This window comes from Gadus macrocephalus, chromosome 11 (assembly GCF_031168955.1).
Source record: "Gadus macrocephalus chromosome 11, ASM3116895v1".
Taxonomy (NCBI): Eukaryota; Metazoa; Chordata; class Actinopteri; order Gadiformes; family Gadidae; genus Gadus; species Gadus macrocephalus.
In genome coordinates, this window is record NC_082392.1 from 24,511,314 (window position 1) to 24,518,324 (window position 7,011).

The following is a 7,011-nucleotide window of genomic DNA, read 5'->3' on the forward strand; positions in this document are numbered from 1 at the left end:
TTAGAATCCACTTGCGGCCACTCGGAGCATGTTGCAGCCGGAGAGTTGCCTGTAACACAGAGCCAGGAGTTCGTCATATCTTAGGCTATCTTTAAGAAACACGGTACTAGTCCTCCTAGTAAAGACACTCTAAAACATTGATTGTACAAAATTTGACACCCTGAAGAAATTTACTATTTGAATTACGTCAATAGAATGCATGGTGCCCCCCTCATTGGCCGGCCGCTGCAATGAAATGTACGTGACGAATGCACACACTGAGGAGAGAATCATTCTCCTTGATATCGACTTTTTGAACCTGTCCAGTACAGCGTCAGCGACCATTCACTCCGGCCGGCGTGAAGTGAAGTAAACAGTAAGCGTTACATTTTTATCCTCTGGAAGCATAGAATGTCTAACAAATGTGTATGCCTTTCATCAAATAAGGTGAAGGGGCGTCTCTGAAGTGGTGTTATTAGCTAATGTGGTCACGTCTGTCGTTATGCTATAGTAGCCAGACAGTTCGCTAATATATTAAACTGTAGCGATAACTGTTTAAGCTGGACCTGTTGATCGGAGAAAGATCACAAATGTCGGGTTCACACTACATGCCATCTTATGGTGTTTCTCGATTCTTTACGTTCGTGTTTTCAGGGGGTGATGATCCCGTGATGGGGTATCCAAGTTGTCTTGTCAGCTTAGTTAGCTAGCTATCGGCATACTGTATAAGACATCTTCTCAAGTTGCCTGGAACCAATGGCACCGATGTTATACTAGCGCAAATTTATAACAGAATACAACACTCGGAGGTGGAAGCTGTTTTGTACGCTATTGCTTTTAAAAATAGCCCAGTGCATGCTTAAATAAGCAGGCTGGCTTAAGCAGCTCAAGCATACGTTGGTCTCAAAGTTGAAAATGAATGATTCTGAAATTATTCTCATTCTGGTGTTTTCTGCTCGAGTAGGCCTACAGACAAAAGCACAGACATTAAGGGGGCATGATGACATACAGGTGGTTACTTTCAAGACAGTAGAAACATAATGTAGAAAAAAAAAACAATTGATAGGTATCATTCATAGCATGCATATAGACGAATGTCCTGTTTTTACTATTCGTTTTTTTGGTGTGTCAGGTATGTAGAGAGTTATGGAAGAAGTATGTTGTACTAGTAGGCTATGTTATTTTATGATCTTTTGCTGGCATTGAATTATTTGTTATCTCAGTGACCGGAACTAGATAACAGCCTACTGTATTAGTTATGATTTTGATCTCAATTCAACTCAAACAACATTGTTCTTGTAGATGGACATCAGAAAGTTATTCGCTCGGAGCAGGGATAAAGCAGCAAGGAGAAATGAGAGAGGTACGCTAGGTAACAAGGCAATGCAAACCACTTTTAGGTAACAACCCAGTTGAGTTGACCACTGGTCACTAGCCCAAGCCTAACAGTTACATATCTGTCCAGACAAAGAGGAGCAGCAGAGTGCCGGAGGAGGTGACGGAGGAGTTGAAGGAAAAGGTGAAGGAGAGAGGGATGTTGATGAGCACGAGCAGAGGTGATATGACTATTACTTTCATATTAATTAGGAATAACTGCAAACAGGTTATACACAAGTAACTTTACATATGCATATATAAAAATCTAGATAGTGAAAATGCAGACAGGAGACTGTAATATGTTCTTGTTGCTTCAAGACTCAGTGCAGCAGAGTGCAGAGGAGGAGAGGAGCAGATTGAAGGGACGCAGGTAGAGTTGGCATTGAGAGATGACACTGACAGGTGAGACTCAGCTTAGATTTGATTAATTTTATTTGAACTTTTAATGGTTATCTGAGGTAACCATTGATCATATGATTTTTTGTATGTTGCACCAGACAGGAGAATCAGAGGGCAGAAGAGAATGAGCTGGTTGAGGCAGGGGAAATGCAGAGAGAGAAGGAAGGACAACAGGAGACAGACAGGCCAGAGAGATCACACCCCAGATATGAGACTGAGAAAACAGTTGCCACAGTGGCAGAGAACATTAGACTGGGGGCAAGAGAAAAAAGCAGTGTCCACAATGTTGAGGGACATACAAGTGATCTTGGGGGAAAGGAGTCTGGCCCAAACCAAGTTAAGTTGTCAAAATATCCCCAGCACAACTTTGGTGCCAAGAATCGATCCTTTAACGCCAACTGGTTTGAAAGCTTTACATGGCTGGAATATTCCAAGTCTAAAGATGCAGCCTTTTGTTTTCCCTGTAGAATATTTGGGAAACATTTGAAGAATGACACCTTTGTAAACACTGGCTTTCAAAATTGGAAAAAAGCTCTGGATGTCTATAGAGAGCATGAGAAATCACCAGCCCATAAGGCAAGCATGGAGTCTTGGTGTAGTTATAAAGCCAGTGCGGCTCATGGCAGTGTTGTCGAGCAGTTGGATTCTGCAAGTGAGAGCGTGAAATCAAAGAGAGACGCGAGTACCTCAGCCGGGTTGTGGCTGTTACCAAGTTTTTGGGTAAACAAAATATCCCATTCCGTGGCCATGATGAGGGCATGTCCAGCGACAACCAGGGAAACTTTCTGGAGTGTATGAACCTCTTGAAAGAGTTTGATCCTTTTCTTCAGGCATATTCACCACCATCTCACAGTACATACTTATCACCTTCATCCCAAAATGAGGTCATTCAATGCTGTGCCCAAGAGATAGTAAAAGCTATCAGTCAAGAAATAAAGGAGGCTGGAATGTTTTCAGTAATGGCAGATGAAGCGAGAGATGGCACCACTGAGCAGCTAGCTGTGTGTGTTCGTTATGTTGCTGGGGGGAGTGTGAAAGAGCATTTGCTAGCCATGACAGATTTGAAAGGGTTTAATAATAATAATAATAATACATTGGTTTTATATAGCGCTTTTCTCGGTACCCAAAGACGCTTTACAAAAAAAACACAAAACAAAAAGGATACAAATGAACAGTACAGTACATCCATGCATACATACAAATATTCCCAAAACAACAATACAGAGAAAGATAGGACAATGAGAAAGAGAGAGAGTGAAAAAAAATTGTCAGGTGTTGTAAGTGATGTTGAAGAGATGTGTTTTGAGTTGACTTTTGAAAGACTGCAGTGAATCAGAGTTACGGATGGCCAGGGGGATGGAGTTCCAGAGGGTAGGGGCGGCGATGGCAAAGGCTCTGTCCCCTATGGTGCGGTATTTGGTCCTGGTGATGGGGATGAGGGTGTTGGCAACAGTGGAGCGTGTTCGGTGTGGGTCAATGGGGCGTTGGAGGAGATCTGTCAGGTATGAGGGGGCAAGGTTGTTTAGGGCTTTGTAGGTGGTGAGGAGGATCTTGAAATGTATGCGTTGTTTTACTGGAAGCCAATGAAGTTGACGTAGGACGGGCGTGATGTGTTCTCTGGAGGGAGTGTGGGTGAGCAGTCTAGCAGCGGAGTTTTGAACATATTGCAGTTTTTGAAGAACAGTGGAGGGGAGACCATACAGGATGCTATTGCAGTAGTCGAGTCTGGAGGTGATGAAGGCATGAATTAGTGTTTCAGCAGCTGAGAAGGAGAGAGTGGGTCGAAGGCGTGCTATGTTCCGGAGGTGGAAGAAGGATATTTTAGTGACGTGGTTTATGTGTGACTTGAAGGAGAGTGCAGGGTCCATGTAGATGCCAAGGTTTCTGACCAGGGCGGAGGGAGTGACAGAGTGACCATCAATGCAGAGTGAGTAGTTCTGGGAGGTGGGGAGTGTGGATTTTGGGCCAAAGATTATAATTTCAGTTTTATTGCTGTTGAGTTTGAGGAAATTGTGGTTCATCCAGGTTTTTATGTCGGTGAGGCAGTTGGTGAGGGTGGAGAGAATAGCTGGAGTGATGGTTTTGGTGGTGATGAAGAGTTGAGTGTCATCGGCATAGCAGTGAAACTGAAGTCCATGGCGGCGGATGATGTGGCCAAGTGGGAGCATATAGAGGATGAAGATGATGGGGCCAAGCACTGAGCCTTGGGGGACTCCGTGTGAGACAGGGGTGGTGTGGGATTTGTGGTTGTTTATGGCGATATAGTGAAATCTTTCTGACAGGTATGAGTTGAACCAGGAGAGGGCGGAGTCGGTGATGCCTAAGGATTTCAGGCGGCTGAGGAGGATGGAGTGGTTGACGGTGTCGAAGGCAGCACTGAGGTCCAGGAGGAGGAGAATGGTGAGGGAGCCGGAATCAGAGGAGAGTAGGAGATCGTTTGTGACTTTGATTAGTGCTGTTTCAGTGCTGTGGTGGGTTCTAAAGCCGGATTGGAATGTTTCATATAGGTTATTGGAGAGGAGGTAAGTCTTGAGTTGAGTTGCGATGGCTCTTTCCAGTAATTTTGAGATGAATGTGAGGTTGGAGATGGGTCTGAAATTTTTGGGGTCGTCAGAGTCAAGACCAGGTTTTTTAAGGAGAGGGGTGATGGCAGCAAGTTTAAGAGGTGGGGGGACAGTGCCAGAGGTAAGGGAGGAGTTGATGATGTCAGTGATCAGTGGGGCGAGAGAGGTAAAACAGGCTTTGACGAGTTGAGAGGGCATGGGGTCCAGGGGGGAGGTGGATGATTTCATGGTGGAGAGTATTTTGGAGAGGTCAGCAGTGGTTATCGGTGAGAAGGTAGAGAGCCGGTGGTCTGAGGATGAAGGAGGTGTGGGTTCGGGGACCGGGGTGGAGGCAGAGGAGGTTGCAAGCTGGTTGTGGATGTTTTCTATTTTGGAGTTGAAAAATGAAATGAGATTGTTGCATTTCTCCGGGGTGAATGAGGATGAAATGTTGTCGGGGGGCTTGAGGAGTTTATTTATGGTGGAAAACAGGGTTCGTGGGTTGGAGGATCCAGAGTGAATGATGCCAGAGTAGTATACTGAACGGGCTTTGTTTAGTGCTGATTTGTAGAGGTTTGTGTGCTCTTTGTATGCGAGGGCGTGTACTGTGAGACCGGTTTTCTTGTGGAGTCGTTCTAGTTGTCGCAGTTGTTTTTTTAATTTGTGAAGTTCCGGGGTGAACCAGGGAGCCGAGTGAGTAAAGGTGACAGTTTTGGTTTTTAGGGGGGCCAGTTTGTTGAGGGATGAAGACAGTGTGCTGTTGTAGATGTTGACGAGGTCCATGGGGGTTGGACTTGCAGGAAAGGTGAGGCTTGAAAGAGTGTTTGATATGCAGGTGGAGAGAGAGACTGGGCAGATGGATTTAATGTTGCGGAAAGTTATTGTGCGGACCGGTTTGAGTTGGGGGGCGGGAATGTCAACGACAAGTGTGATGGCCAGGTGGTCAGATATGGAGAGGTCAGTGCTGGAGATATTGTGGATGTGGAGGCCAATGGAGCAAACCAGGTTTGACGCAGAGTCCATTGCCACTGCAATTGAAGATCAGCTAAGATTGAATTAGAGCATGTGAGCGGAGCGGAGCGCCGCGCAATTCCCGCTCCCCGCTCAGGAGGATGTCCGCTCATTCGCTCTGCCGCTCAACGTTGTGCCAGGGCGCTCCGCTCAAAACCGCTCCGCGCTCATCTTAAATTTCCTGCCGCTCCGGCGAAATCGCTCCACGCTCCGCTCAAATTTTTACTTTTGTACTTCCCAAACTCCATCTTGCTACTCTCGCGGGCACACGAGCCAGTGTTGCGGGGGGGGGGTGGAAGGGTCTCACGTGACGCGTTTTATCCAATCAGGTTGCTTGGATGCTCCCATTGAAACCCATTCTATTCTACGTGAACCACCTACATGTAAGCCGCTAGAAGCAGTTCAAATCGGAGCGGACTGGAGCGGAGTGAAATCCCCGCTCCGGCCTTTGTATTTAAAACCGCTCTGCGCTCCAACCCGCTCCAACCTATTTCTTCCGCTCCGCTCCACCACCCGCTCCACGCTCCGCTCCGCTCACATGCTCTGGATTGAATGGCATAGATCATGTGAAGGTGGTTGCACAGGCTTATGATGGCGCCTCAGTCATGAGTGGGACTGTTGGAGGGGTCCAAGCTAAGTTCAGAGAGAACCATCCCATGGCCATTTATGTGCATTGCTATGCACATCAATTGAATTTAGTGCTGTGTTGCACATGTCAAGCCATACCAGAGGCCAGGAATTTATTTGACCTCCTGCAGAATGTGTATACATTCTTTTCAGGCTCCCTTGTTAACCACGACAAGTTTAAGGAGACCCAGAAACAGCTTGGCTTACAGCCTTCTGAGCTGGTACAGCTGTCCAAGACCCGATGGTCGTGCCAGCTGAGGTCAATCAACGCTATGATAGAGAATTTCCCCGCAGTTCTCACGTGCCTGTCCAACATCAGCAACCCCACGGCTGTGGGTTTGCATGCCAACCTTGCCAGGTTCACCACAATTTATCTGTTGATGGTCTTCAAGACTTTTTTGTCTGTGACAGAAAGTCTTCACAAATACCTGCAAAGTGAAACTGTGGACCTGGCAAAAGCAGAGGAGTTTAAATGCACTGTGTGTGCCACTCTAAAAGAAATGCGCACTGACCCCAAAGCGACGGAGGTATATGACCGTGCAAAGGCCTTGTGCGAAACGCACCAAATCCCTGAGTCATGTGTTCCAAGACAAAGGCAAAAGCAAAGACGCCTGGAGGAGTACATAGTCGAGTCTAGTTGTGGGGCAGCGAGTGACCTAGGCAATGCTGAAAAATTGAGAACAAATGTCTACCTACCTTGCCTAGACAGGATGATTGCGGAGCTGGAGCAACGCTTTTCATCTCTGAACAGCGTTGTTCTGAAGGGTGCTCAGGCCTGTAACCCAGGCTCGAGCACCTTTCTCAAAGAGGAGGACCTCAGAGGTCTCGCAGATCACTACAATGTTGACCTTAAACAAGAGGAGGTGTGGGTAGCGAAACATTACCTGGACAGAAAGCAGGAGAGCCTGCCAATTACTGACATGCAATGTCTTTTCGGTTTACTCGATAATGTCATGTTCCCTACACTGTCACAGGTCATTAAAATATGTCTGACTATTCCTGTGTCCAGCTGCAGTTATGAAAGGACATTCAGCGTACTGAGACGCCTTCACACTTGGTTGAGGAGCACAATGGG